At 37.0% G+C, this 13,475-nt stretch overlaps 1 long non-coding RNA gene across 1 annotated transcript in view; it reads right to left on the reverse strand.

Moving 5' to 3' along the window:
- Positions 1-12,291: 12,291 nt before the first annotated feature.
- Positions 12,292-13,475, reverse strand: part of LOC144333585 (uncharacterized) — a 125,861-nt gene continuing 124,677 nt past the window's right edge. Inside the window, exon 4 of the long non-coding RNA XR_013402342.1 lies at positions 12,292-12,518. This is a non-coding gene — a long non-coding RNA (uncharacterized LOC144333585). The remainder of the gene's footprint in view (positions 12,519-13,475) is intronic.

The following is a 13,475-nucleotide window of genomic DNA, read 5'->3' on the forward strand; positions in this document are numbered from 1 at the left end:
AGCTGTGACAACTTATTATTGTAGAGGGATGGTTTACCAACCACTTGCCCATCACCTAATGGTTGCCTGGCATTCCTGTGGGCAGGGGCCTTCTCCTGCCCTGCTCATGTCTACCTGATTACTTACTGTAACAATTACTGGCTTTGAAGATGGAGAAAGGGAGCCACAAACTGAGAAATGTGAACTGCCTCTAGAAGCTGAGAATGCCTCTAAGCTGACAGTGAAAAAAGAAACTGACCTCAGTCCTACAACCCCATAGCACTGAATTCTTCCAGCAACTTGAATGACTCAAATCCTTGGAAACAAATTCATCCCTAGAACTTCCATAAGGAATCACAGTCCTGCCCACATCTTGCTTTCTGTCCTGTGATCTCCAAGACAGTTATCAAGCTGAGCCAGGCTGTGTCTGGTGTAAAAACTAATGTGAAAGAAGTAAAAAAACGATGGTAACAAAAGCTGGATCCTGGCAGAAGCTCAGTGATCAGGAGGAGTGAGACTGAACTTGGCTTACATGCTGTATTTAAGATTTATGGATGTAATGGAGCACATAAAAACACTGCTTTGGAACCTGATAATTAAAACATAAGAGCAAAAATAGAAAAAATTTTCCGTATCCACTAGGCAATGGAATATCCTGTCACCCTGGTACCTAGAGTGCACAGGTGTCCAACAGAGTTAGCAATGCTCAGTGGGACTACTAAGCCACAGCTGACACGGAACAGGAAATGCAGATGCACACTCCCCCTTAGCTCCAGACTCTTTGCCCCTGAATATTGCTGCCTGAATGCCCAATAGGCCAGCCATGATTCTTCTCTTCTCCCAAATCTACTTTAGGAGTCTATATGATTTTAATAGATGGCACCACTACCATCTTTCTAAGATCAGAAATTTTGAAATCATGTTTAATTCCATTCTTACCCTCGTATCCAACATGATGCAGGATGCATCCCATTCCTCAATGAGTTTTCTTTTATTCTAATTATATTGCAAACCTATGACACTGCTCAGCACCTCTACTACTGCAACCCTAGTCCTAGCAAACTTAGCTCTTGCTTGGAGTCACAAACCTACTTCTTAACTTGTTTCTCTACCTCCACACTTTGCCCAATATGCTTCCACAATGATCATCACCAATTTTAAATAGTTCATCTGCCACACAGAAGCTGAACATCTTTCTAATGCATAAATTAGATTATGTTATTTCACCGCTTGGAATACTTCCATGCAACCAGAATAAAATATAACTCCATTTTCTAGCCTACAAAGTCTTAACAATCTTGCCCCAGTCTTCCTCTTCACCTCCATCTGTCTCTATTCTCCCCAAATTTTATTATACCCCAGTCATTCCTGCCTATTTATGTCTGTTGAACAACTCAGTCTTGATCCTCTTTCAAGGTCTTGGCACTCCTTTCTCTGCCTGGAGTTTTCACATTGTCTTCTCACATCTCAAGTTAAACATCACTTTCTTAGACAGTGTACACTTCATATTCTACCTAAGGTACTCCCTGAATGCATTAACCTATTTTGTTTTCCTTATAGAACATTCTGTTTTGCATTTTTATTATAAAATATGTTTATTATTTATTTATTTATTCATTCATTTCTTATCAACTTGTTGATGGTCTGTGTCCTTTTAAAGATAAGATACAAATTTAAGATAAAATGCTTAGTTCAATTTCTTGAAAATGAGGAAAAATACTTCCCCTCTTTCTTTTCTTAAAGCGTTTACTTTAAAACACTTGCAACTGGAAGCTCTTTCTCTGCCTCCTAAAATGTATGTAAATGTTTTTTAAAAGCTTAATAAGGCCCTTGCCAATTATACCACAAGAATGTTTCTTAAGGCTCTGGGAGCCATCTCTTTGAAATACAATCATCAAGGAAGATAGTGCCTATATCTCCCAGTTTTCAGGGAAGATAAGATTCTAACTTCAGCTGGGATTTGGCTCCAAGTTGCAAACCTACCACAGGATACAGATATATGAGAAAATAATTATTTTATTTTAAAGACAATTAACAAACACAGGTGGCTACCCTAATTGCCAAGTAAATTTAGGTTAGACTATATACAACAGATGATGCTGTCAAGTCCTCTTACTTGAGAAATAGTTATTGTTTATCTTGATGTCATGCATGTAAGTGATTGTATCTGCTTAACTCCCTAAAAGAATGAAATTTCTTTCTGTCTTTGCAGTCTCTTAACAGATTGGCTGTGATGTGCATCACATCTGATTTAATGCTTCTCCAAAAATAAAACAGTTTTGTTTCTCTTTTACTTTTGTAGAGAGATTTTCTGGGGGAGGTAATGGGTTTGTTTATAATTATATTTCCCCAACATTCTTTCACTAAAATGTAAGCTCCACCAGGGTGAGGGCATTTGCTATCATTTCCAACTTGTACACCAGTCCTGGACACTTGGTAGGTACTCCATAAACAGTTGCAAACTAACAGATCAGCAAAAATGGTAATACTTCAAGCAGAGGTAAGGCTACTGGATGACTGGGAAGCCCCTGAAGGCCACAGGGGTACTCTAGAGAGATAATCAAGCTGGAAAACATGGATGAAGGCCAGAGGAACAGGGAATGGGGAGCAGACAGCTTACTGGTCTCATTTCAGAGCACACATGAGAGATTTCCAGGATATTCCAGATGCTGTTTTGGAACATCTCTGCAGGTCCTTTAGCAGATGTTACAAGATACTGCAGAAGTTAAGTTAGAAACAAAGTTGACATTTTTTTTTCTGACAAAATCAGACAAGAAAATGTCTTGGATCAAACCATTTCTGCCCAAGTGAAAGGAAGTTTAATTTGTTTCCCATTTAGTGACTGTAAATGTTTAGAAAATGTAAAAGTAAACAAAACATCACTTTGGAGACCAAGATTTGGGAGACAGATCACCTGAGGTCAGGAGTTCAAGATCAGCCTGACCAATATGGGGAAACCCTGTCTCTTCTAAAAATACAAAAATTAGCTGGGAGTGGTGGTGTGCACCTGTAGTCCCAGCTACTCAGGAGGCTGAGGCAGGAGAATGGCTTGAACCTGAGCCATGGTGGTTGCACTGAGCCAAGATCGCACCATTGCACTCCAGCCTGGACAAAAGAGCGTGGCTCTGTTAAAAAAACAAAACAAAACAAAACAAAAACAGTAAACAAAACAGAAGCAGTAAAACACATTGTAAAGTGCTCTGTGGTCTCCATAACTGAAGAAAAGAAATAGAGGGCCACTGAAATGTCAAGATTATTGTGTTTGACATGTGCTTTGAAAATTTAAATACGGAATTAACTAAACTATAAAAATTACTGGTTCTCTCTTTGTTATGAAGCTGCTTCGTTGTCTGGGGTAAGTACTGGAGGTTTGTCATCTCACGCCAAGGAAATCAAGTACATGGACACACAAGAAGTGGGTTTAGGAGCAGAAGTTTAACGGGCAAAAGAGGTCGGTGCAGTGGCTCATTGTCTGTAATCCCAGCACTTTGGGAGGCCGAGGTGGGTGGATCACGAGGTCAAGAGGTCAAGACCATCCTGGCCAACATGGTTGAACCCCATCTCTACTGGAAAAAACAAAAAAACAAAAAACCATACAAAAATTAGGTGGGTGTGGTGGCGTGTGCCTGTGGTCCCAGCTAGTCTGGAGGCTGAAGCAGGAGAATCCCTTAAACCTGGGAGGCGGAGGTTGCAGTAAGCCGAGATCGCACCACTGCTCTCTAACCTGGTAACAGAGCAAGACTCGGTCTAAAAAACAAAAAAGCAAAGAAAGAGAAAGAAGAATAGCTCTCTCTCCTGCAAGAGACAGGGTGCTGACTTGGACTCCTGGTCCACAGTAAAATGCACTGGATTTTATAGGCTACTTTGAGGAGGCGGTGTCTGATTTACATAGGGCTCAAGGATTGGTTGGATTAGGTGTGATGTTTACATAATGCATGAGGAAGATGGTCGCCCCACCCTAATCTTCCATTATGCAAATATAGTCTTTACTTGGTCAGTGCCATGTTGTCTTCTCCTTACTATACATGTGGTTTGGCAAAGAGAAAGGAAGATGGAGCCACCATGTTGAATATGCCTAGCTTCCAGGTAGCCCCTTTCCTGCTGGCACAGCTGCCGGCATTCACCCGTGCAAGCTTCCTGTTCGCTTATCTATGTCTGCACCTCGAGTTTACAGGCTGCTCTTTGTTAGAAAAGAAAATGATTTGGGTGCTGCTCTTCGTTAAAAGGAAAACCTTACTGAGGACTTCCTGACCCTCACTATCTGCTTAAGTAATTTCTTTTTAACTCCCATATCAGTTACATACAATTACAAGGATTTGCATTTGTTCATAATATTAGCTTATTTATGCATAGAAAAAAATCTTTACATCTCCTACGTTAAAAATAGATAAGATGGACAATGAATAAGGAAACTTCAGCTGTAGACTTAGTACTGAGACATCCAGACTACATTAAAACGAACAATAAAACCAAGCTTTGAAATACTTCTGGCATATGACTTCTTCAGTTTAAAGAACATTCTTACAGGCTCCAGAATCCTGCTAGAGTCTAGGACACTATGCTGAAGATGCAGTTGGAGTGCAGGGAGGTGAATAAAAGTGGGAAGGGAAAGTATTCTAAATTCTCACAGAAGGTAAATGGTTCATCAAGATGAAAGCCAGGAGCGGCCCATAATCAATTTTAGACACATGTTGAACCCCATCAAGTTCAGTGTTTGCTTTTATAGTAGAAAATAACAATTATTTCTCTTTCCCTGAACTATCCTTTTATGATTTTTCCACCAGTACTGAAAATTTTCCTTCAGGCACTTTTCTAGAATATTTTGGAAGCTTTTGGCAGTGTAAGGTGCCCTTGGGTATGAATTAAGCCAATGCTGAATGCCCCTACACAGGTACTTATTCAGTAGAGTTTTATCAGCAGAGAACAGGGAATGCTAGGACTAATTGAAAATAGGCTTTCTCTCCTCTAGGTTTCATCGAAGAGGAGATTTTGAAGAGATGAGTCATGTAGCTTCAGGGAGGGAGTTTAAAAGGATAATACCAAGAAGGTCCTGGATATACAGGATTGAAAATATTTTAATTATTTCTGTCAACAACAAAAAAATGTTAATAGTAAAGCAAGCACTGAATTGTTGAGAGGTCAAGGAAGGTCTGTGTATTGTTTGTTAAGGATAATTAGTTGGATGTTGTTAGATTTTAAAATAATGTTTAAGACAATGGGTTTAAATGAGTCATGAAAATCTGGTTGTAATTTAACTTTACCACTTGCAAAATGTATGACTTCGGGAAAGTTACTGATCATTCCCAAGCCTTAGTTTGTCACTGAAAAACTGAAGATAATAATACCCACATCCCATCCGATTTATGAGTACTCAATATGATTTTATATGAGGAGGATAAAACAAAGTAGCTGGTAGATAATAAGCATTCAGAAATAATTGCTGTTAGTAATGGTCATAATAATAGCTATGAAAGTCCCAAGCCACATACTCAGAGGTGAAAAAAAAAAAAAAAACAAAAAACTTCTTACAGTTTTTAACTTCCTTTATAAATTGCTATCGTATGTGACGACAGACTGATCTTCTCATTTCCAAATAAACCCAGACACTTCTGAATTTCTTACTTATTTCCAGTTTAAAGTCAAAGAATGATTTCCATTCTTTTTCCTCCCTGTAGTGGTATTCGAGGTTTTGGGTGTCAGAAAGTAGAGAAAGGCATTTCCCATGCTGTCATCCAATTATACTCATATTACCTCAAACTTTAGGTATTTTTATATAATAATTGGTTAAGAGTTACATTTCCCTATACTTTCCAAATTACTCATCCATTCTTTTAAAGCATTTTGGTGCTTTCTAGTGAGAAGTGTGAACTCATTCTTCTGTGGGTGACGGCACTTTTTCCTCTTTGGAATCTTTTTTTGATTTTCATTCATGAAGCTGTGAAAATTCATCATGTTTTGATGTGCGTCATGGTCTTTGTTGTTCATCCTGTTCAGCATTCCTTTCAATTTGACAATTTGGGATTACTTTCAGCTACTTAAAATTCTCTTGTATTATTTCTTTAATAACTTCTTCCCATCCATTTTTCTCTACGCATTAACAAACTTGTACATAAAACTTAGTTAAAAAGTCTAATTATTTTCTTAGGATAATCCCTGAAAGTGAAAATAGTTGGTTAAAAGTAATGCCAATTTTATGACATTTTATAAGTTATATTTAATTATTCTCTTGAATGGCTAGAACAACTTACACTTCCTACTTAAGGATGAGTATGAAAAGACTTAGGTATTAAATAAGTCTTTAAACATAAATGGTATTTGAAGGACGTATTTCAAGAAATGTACATGACCTTAATATCAAATGACTCATTTGCCCTTTTCTTAGTTCAATCACACATTAAAGTAATTGTATACCTTTATTTTTTAATATTGCACTGTTAATTTTATGTCATCTTTTATACATATAAGATGAAGGTCATGTTAAGTTAAGTTTAAGTTCAGTTCTTGAGTAAGTTTTGGCTTAGATTATGAATGAATTAGATAAAATGGAGTGACCTTAGCAAGATCTGGCTGCAGCTATGTTTAATATTACTAAATATTTCTCCCAAGGTCAAATAAGTAAAACTAATTCCTAGCTTACCAAAATAGGATGAGTTGTAAATAAGCTAAAGGCAATAAAAGGGTATGGTTTTAGTTATAGTAGTTTTGGAAGAGAACGATCACTTGAATCTTGCTTTCCATTCTCGACAAGGTTACTTCCTTCTGTGCCTTGTGTGCACTTTAGCATATAAGTAGGATTTTTTTTTAAAGTGGCCATTGTTAAGAGTGTTTGCTTAATCAGACAATCTTTATGTTTTTTTATATAGCCAAGGATCATTTGGTAAATATATTTCAAAAAGAACATTTTTAGATGGCTTCATTGCTACTCTATCTATCCTTAAAATGTCATTGACAAATAAAAATGTATGAAAGGATTTTTAGGGACAAAAATTCTAGTAATTTAAAAATATTTATGCAATATATATTTTTGAACTCCCAGACACGTACTTGAATTTTGGCCACCTGCTGACTTTTATAGTCTGTATCAACAGGCTTTCTTTTAACTTCTAAGTATGTTCAGCTAATCAGAGATGTTGGTGGGAGCTTGTAGCATATGAGAAGAGAAAGACTGAGGTATCCATTTCCAGTGCTCTCTTCCTGTGGGTTGGCTGTGTTTCTCTAAAGAAGGATATACCTCCTGTTGAGGGTAGCTCTCAACATCTCCTACAACTGCAGCTGGTACCTACTCTCCCCTCTTGCCCATTCAGGTGTGGTATTACCACCTTTTGGATTCACAATCCCTTGTTGGTTCTCTTGGCTCTATATCCATTTTAGTAAATACAGTGGTTTCTTAATTAAGTTCGTATCAATTAACCCATTTAAATGTGACATTTTTTTCTTGCTGGGATCCTGACTGTTATACTCTAATGTGATGTGTAATAGGCATGTTTTTCTTTTTTGTCATTCTATAGGGATAGAAACAAAACCTGAAAATGAAAATCAGTACTCACTAAAAAGAAGTTTTTGTTATAAAATGATCCATCTTGAAACCCATTGTGACAGTTGTATCCTATTTAAAAAAAAGAAAAAGAAAAGATATTATTAGGTAGATTCACCTTGAAGGAGTTTCTTTTGCATAGGCTCCAAAACCAGATACATGGATGAGTTTGATGCTTCCTGGTAGAACTCCCCTGTACATGGATTACTATGCATATGAAATCCATCAGTATATCTTCCAGGTATACAGAATCCAGTTACATAGAAAGGAAAATAGCTTTTGGAACTGAGGGGTAGTGGTGGATTTTGATTGGTTCCATTTTAATCAAGAATTAACAAGCTATCTTGGAACAGAAGATAGCATTAGCAGAAGATTTTATATCTAGGAAAAAGGGAAAATACCATTGTTTATTTTTAAGTATTATTATGTTTGGTTTAATCGTTGAACTTTTAATTCAAGTTTCATTTGCTTTAATGGCACATGTGTTCTTCATGAATTTTTAATAACTTGTAATTATCTTTACTTATTTTGCATTCTTTATATTCACTAGATTATTTTTAGCATCATAAATTTATCAGACCTAAGATGATTAAAATCTCTTAACGAAAGGTATGATAAAGTGAAATGATTCAAGTTATAGCTTGTTTTCTTCATAAAAGAGTGTTTCAGTAGAAAGTTATGTCTCAAAGGGATTCACAACTTATTTTATTGAAAGGGCCACGAAATAATCACAAAATATTACATCCATTAAGAAACCAACATGATTCTAATAAGCAGAGCAACAGTATAATGCATTAAACAACACTAGTCTTTTCTCTGACACACTTATTACATCTTCAGTGAATGGTATTTGGTCATGTATTTCTATTTGCATCTCTGGTTTGCTTTGAGGAATCATTTTCTGTAGAGTAAGAGCCTGGCACTAATGTTGCATTTCCTCATACTTATAAAAAGTATCCTAGTATCCTAGGTATACTTAGAAGCAATTATTAGGGAGCAAGTTAATTACATTTTGTTTTCGTTTTTGTTTTTTTTGAGACAGAGTTTCACTCACGTTGTCAAGGCTGGAGTGCAATGCTGCGATCTCGGCTCCCCACAACCTCTGCCTCCCAGGTTCAAGCAATTCTCCTGCCTCAGCCTCCCAAGTAGCTGAGATTCTAGGCATGTGCCAACCATGCCAGGCTAATTTTGTATTCTTTTTATTTTTTATTTTTATTTTTTTTGAGGTGGAGTCTTCACTCTGTCGCCCAGGCTGGAGTGCAGTGGCGCGATCTCGGCTCACTGCAAGCTCCGCCTCCCGGGTTCACGCCATTCTCCTGCCTCAGCCTCCCGAGTAGCTGGGACTACAGGCGCCGCCACCGCGCCCGGCTAAATATTTTTGCAGTTTTAGTAGAGATGGGGTTTCACCGTGTTAGCCAGGATGGTCTCTTATCTCCTGACCTTGTGATTCGTCCGCCTCAGCTTCCCAAAGTGCTGGGTTTATAGGCATGAGCCACTGCTCCAGGCCAATTACATTTCTAAAAATACAAAAGTGAATTTAAAAACTACACCCAGGAATACCATATATATATATATATATATATATATATTATATATATATATAATATATATATATACAAATGTTAAAATGATTTTGACTCATCTGGATGCATCTTCAATAAAATTTCAGAGCACTTGATCTCTTGTGATTCAAGTTAATTTTGAAACTATAGTTTTCTACACGAGAAGGAAATATTATGAGAAGAAATTGCTAGCACTATTGGTGGTTCCAGCTCTTCAATGCATAATGAGCACAAAAGGGATGTAATGCATAAGGCAAAATAAAATAATTTCCATCGGCTTGAGATAGGAGAGAAAATCTGTTTGTATAAAGACTATATTAAGAAGAGGCTAATCTATCACTTGACTAGGGCACTAAACCATAAAGAATGCTAATAGAAATCAGAGGAATAATCATTATCAGTATCATCTCCTTTCCATCATCGCCACCATCTTTCCATTATCATTATCATCTCCTTTCCATCATCAGCACCATCTCTTTTCCATCAGCAGCACCATCTGCTTTCCATCATTAGCACCATCTTTCCATCATCAACACCATCTCCTTTCCATCATCAGCAACATCTCCTTTCCATCATCAGCACCATCTTTCCATCAGCAGCACCATCTCCTTTCCATCATCAGCAGCACCATCTCCTTTCCATCATCAGCAGCATCATCTCCTTCCAGTCACCAGCATCATCTCCTTTCCATCATCACCAACACTATCTCTTTTCCATCATCTCCAGCACCATCTCCTTTCCATCAGCAGCACCATCTCCTTCCCATCACCAGCATCATCTCCTTTCCATCATCACCAGCATCATCTCCTTTCCATCATCACCAACACCATCTCCTTTCCATCAGCAGCACCATCTCCTTTCCATCACCAGCATCACCTCCTTTCCATCATCACCTGCACCATCTTCTTTCTGTCATCTCCAGCACCATCTCCTTTCCATCAGCAGCACCATCTCCTTTCCATCAGCAGCACCATCTCTTTTCCATCAGCAGCACTATCTCCTTCCCATCACCAGCATCATCTCCTTTCCATCATCACCAGCATCATCTCCTTTCCATCATCACCAGCACCACCTCCTTTCCATCATCTCCAGCACCATCTCCTTTCCATCAGCAGCACCATCTCCTTCCCGTCACCAGCATCATCTCCTTTCCATCATCACCAGCATCATCTCCTTTCAATCATCACCAACACCATCTCCTTTCCATCACCAGCAACATTTGCTTTACATTTCCAGCATCATTTACTTAAAGTCCTTTAGCAGTGTATGTGACAAATTGCCTTATTTTTAATGTGCATATGTGACAAAAATAACTTTCATTATCTATAACCAATCCCATCCTGTTTTTTGACTGAACAATCTTTTATTTATAAGAAAAACACATTTTTTTCCTCAGTTAATCACTTTTGCTTTATCAGTTGTGGTAAATGTTGGCTAGGTGAGTAGACTTGGTAACAAGAGACAAGAAGGAGCACAACTGATCTCTATAAGTAGAAGAGGAAAATTGAGAGGCAAGATCTAAGGAAAATGTGTTCAGTGGAGGACAATTAGATAAAGAGGAGAGCTGACTGTGAGGGAATAAATGGATCTCATTTTCAGTGAAATGCTGTACTCTGTGCTCAATCTTTCCCATAAAACTCTCTGAGCAAGTTTTAAATAGCTAATTGATGTTTTTATTTTGTTTGGTTGTTTCTGCTTTTCTAAAAAAGCCAGAATTTTGTGGAAATTAAAATTATCAGACTGTTTTATAAAAAAATAAATAATGAAATCTTATCTGACGTTAAAAAGATTCTAAACATTGTGTATATTTCATCTGCTAATGTTATTCACACTTTAAAGTACCTCACTAACAAACATAGGCCTTTACATGTATTCTTTCTCTTTCTCATTTATATATTATTAATGATATGCAAGAAAGGCAAAAATACACACTTTAGACAAAGGATTAAAACAAATATATTAGAGGCACTGGGCCTATTTCTACTTATTGCTGATGAGTCTGGGAGGAGAAACACAATCAATCTTACATATATTATATATGTATATATATCATATATGTGATATAGATGTGATATATGTATATGTATCATATATGTGATATATATGACATATATCATATACCATATATCTCTATATATCATATATGGCATATACATATATGTGATATATGTGTATATATCATATATGTATATATGTATATGTCATGTGTGTATATCATATATGTATATATCATATATGTATATCATATGTGTATATATCATATATGTATATGTGATATATATCATATGTGTATATATCATATATGTATATGTGATATATATCATATGTGTATATATCATATATGTATATGTATACATATATACATATATGTGTATGCATATGTATATACATATAAGTGTATATATACACATATGTACATTTACATATATGAGATACATATACACATATATGTAAGCCAGGGTCTGACTGTGTCACCCAGGGCAGAGTGGTAGTGGCATGATCACAGCTCACTGCAGCCTAGACCTCCCTGGCTTAGGTGAACCTCCTGCCTCAGCTTCCTGAGTAGCTGTGACCACAGGAGCATGCCACTGTACCTAGCTAATTTAAAATATACATACATATACATATATTTGTGTATATATGTATATGTATGTGTATATATTTAGAAATGGGGGTCTCTCCATGTTGTCCATGCTGATCTTGAATTCCTGGGCTCAAGAAATCCTCCCACCTCGGCCTCCCAAAATACTGGGATTACAGGTGTGAGCCATCACCCCCAGCCTCAAGCTTATGAGTTTTTCATCCCTTTGGAAGACAATTTGACAACCTGACAAGAAAGAATGAAAATGTGTTCATTTATTTTATCATCATCCTCACTTAGAGTTGCAAGATCTGAAACACCAAGCAAATTGAGGATTTATTTTTTATGTAAAAGTTGCTTTTTGAGGTGTGTAGCATTAACACTGTAACCTCAATCACCACTCCACCCCCATCAGTATATTTCAGTGAGTAAATAGGGCAAAATGGAACAGAGTTTAGTGGTTCCCAAAGTGTAATCCACCATTGGGGCTCCCCAAAATGCTTCCAGGATCTATGAAGTCGAAATCTTTTAAATAATAATATCACTTTGTTGAAATTTAAATCTTAGGGAGTGTTTAGTAGCAAGTGTACTAGTTACGATTAGTTTCTTCAACATGAAACTTCAGGCACTTTTTAAAAAATGCCAATTTTATTTCAGAATTACCTTAATAAAACATTAAAATGCAGTGTTAAATTTCAAGCCTTAAACATGCATATTTTTAATACTCCAAGGATGAAATGAGAAGTTTGTCTTAAGCATTTTTATTACAATCCAAATGTGATGGTCTTTCCATGGAAGAATATCTGTACTTGTTTGAGTTGCAGGCCAAACTAACTCTTCTTTCGTGGAACATGATTTTCACCTGAAAAAGTAACACAGAGACAAACTAGGTTTATTAAGGATTGGATATCCAGCAGAAATTTTCTAGAAAACAAACCAAAGGTATCTGTCAAGGGTAAAAATGATAGTATTTATTGCCAACGGAAAATTTCAACTTCCCGGTAAAACTTAGAACCTTGTAAAATGTTTATTGGCAACTATGAAACTGATGGCTTCTCATACATGAACAGTTTTCTGAAGAGACTGAAGGAGACGTTAACAATAGTGATTGCTTTTTGATGTTCTATGATGAATTATGCCAACTTTTAGAAGATCTGAATATCTCACTGAATCAACATTTCCAAATGACTGATGTGTCATTATTCCAGGGACTCACACATCTCAAAGACAGACTGTAGCTTATAATAGCAATCAGCAATGACAAAAAAACACATCGGGTGGAGTTTGGAGTAATCCAAAGACAGGCTTCAGAAGTTCTCATTCTTCTAGGAGAGTTCACAGAGAACTCACTTCTTTCTCTAGCACTGAAATGCAACAAAATACGTGCAGTATTTCTGCCCAGGGAAGCCTAGTTGAGACTCAGAGTTCAGGGTTTTCAGTGGAGGCTGGGCACGTAGGCACAATGACAAGCTACTGCTACTAAAATTCCAGACTCCCCGAAGGAAAGCAGTTGTTCAGTGCCCTAGGTGGGCAAAACAGTTTTATTAATGTAGGGAGCATTCCGAAAGCCACGTTTCCAGACCCCAACCCAGGCCCAACCCTGAAAGTAAGCCTTTTTAATAGGAGCAAGCCAGGTCTGCTGTGTTAACTCCTTACTGCATAATAGTGCTACACAGTAATAAATAGGTGAAAAATCCATTCTGAGCACAAGATAGAGAATAGATTTTAATGTAACACACAATGTACAATTTGTGATAGGGTTTCAGACTCCATTTTGAAGTTAACCTTTAAGAAACCATGCTTATTGAGTTTTGATGTC

The sequence above is a fragment of the Macaca mulatta genome, chromosome 12, assembly GCF_049350105.2.
Source record: "Macaca mulatta isolate MMU2019108-1 chromosome 12, T2T-MMU8v2.0, whole genome shotgun sequence".
Classification (NCBI taxonomy): domain Eukaryota; kingdom Metazoa; phylum Chordata; class Mammalia; order Primates; family Cercopithecidae; genus Macaca; species Macaca mulatta.